Source organism: Cebus imitator, unplaced genomic scaffold (assembly GCF_001604975.1).
Source record: "Cebus imitator isolate Cc_AM_T3 unplaced genomic scaffold, Cebus_imitator-1.0 Scaffold122, whole genome shotgun sequence".
Classification (NCBI taxonomy): domain Eukaryota; kingdom Metazoa; phylum Chordata; class Mammalia; order Primates; family Cebidae; genus Cebus; species Cebus imitator.
Genome location: NW_016107437.1, coordinates 3,613,427 through 3,614,846, shown reverse-complemented (window position 1 = coordinate 3,614,846; position 1,420 = coordinate 3,613,427).

Here is a 1,420-nt window from a genome sequence, read left to right as displayed (position 1 = left end):
AAAAAAAAAAAAAGAATAAACCAGTTTACCCATAACTTATAGATGAGTTTGCCAGGTGTGAGGGAAATTCGGGAGCCCCTTACACTGCTGGTGGTAAAAAGGGTATGGTGACAAAACCCATCAGCATTTTATATGTATGAACTGTTTAGCCCAAAGATCCCATTTCTAGGATCCCATTTCTTATCCTAAAGACATTTTCCAGCTGGGTGCAGTGGGTCATACCTGTAAGAGCCTGAGGCTGGTGGATTATGAGATCGGGAGTTCGAGACCACCCTGGCCAACATAGTGAAACCCCATCTCTACTAAAAATACAAAAATTACCCAAGTGTGGTGGCAGGCACCTGTAATCCCACCTACTTGGGAGGCTGAGACAGAGAATTGCTTGAATCCAGGAGGTGGAGTTTGCAGTGAGCCGAGATCGCACCACTGCACTCCAGCCTGGGTGACAGAGCGAGACTCCATTTCAAAAAAAAAAAAAAAGAAATTCTCCAAAAAAGGGCACCAATATATTTAAGCTGTTTATTGCAAGAGTCCTCATAGATAGTAGGTTAAACCATATGAAATGTCTGGTATTTGGCCATTTTTGACCAATGAACACAGCAATTTCATAGAGTTCTGCCTAAAAGAATAGCATCTGAAACAACTTCAGAATCCAAGTGTAACTGTAAAACTGTGGAATATTTTATACATACATAGATATATGGCATATCAACATATGCATACACACTCGTACGGAAAATTGTATATGGCATCATCATGTTAAGTAAAGAATGGAGCTTACAAAATAACATTCTGAGGCCAGGAATGGTGGCTCATGCCTGTAATCCCACCATTTTGGGATGCCAAGGCCGGTGGATCACTGGAGTCATGGGGGGTAGATCACTTGAGTTCAGTAGTTCAAGACCAGCCTGGGCAACATGGTGAAGCCCTGTTCTCCACCTCTCTCAAAAAAAAAAAAAAAAAAAAAAAAAAGGCATGATTTTACTCCCCTAAGCACTGTCGTGAAGCTTTATGGCCAGTAACAAAAGCTCAGGGAGGAAAAATATCCATTAGTTTTTTATATGCGCTTATTCCCCACTCCATCATGTTTCCAGTATAGGAACTTCCATCTTGGTAACATTCCTAATTCCTCTCCATCCTTTCACAACTCCCCAGGGAAGGAGAAATAACTTGTGCTGGGCGTTTGGCAAAAAGGAACTGAGCGTAGATGGCCCGCCCTTCGGTTTTCCGTCACTGGTTTAGCCTGGTTCCAGAGACGGCTTGTTCTTACTGCTTCCTGAAACCATGCAAGTTTAGAGGGACAGGGACCCTTGGCAACATAGTGAGATCCTGTCTCTACACAAAAAAAAAAAAAATTATTTTTAATTTAGGAAGGCATGGTGGTGTGTGCATGTAGTCCCAACTACTCTGGAGACTGAGG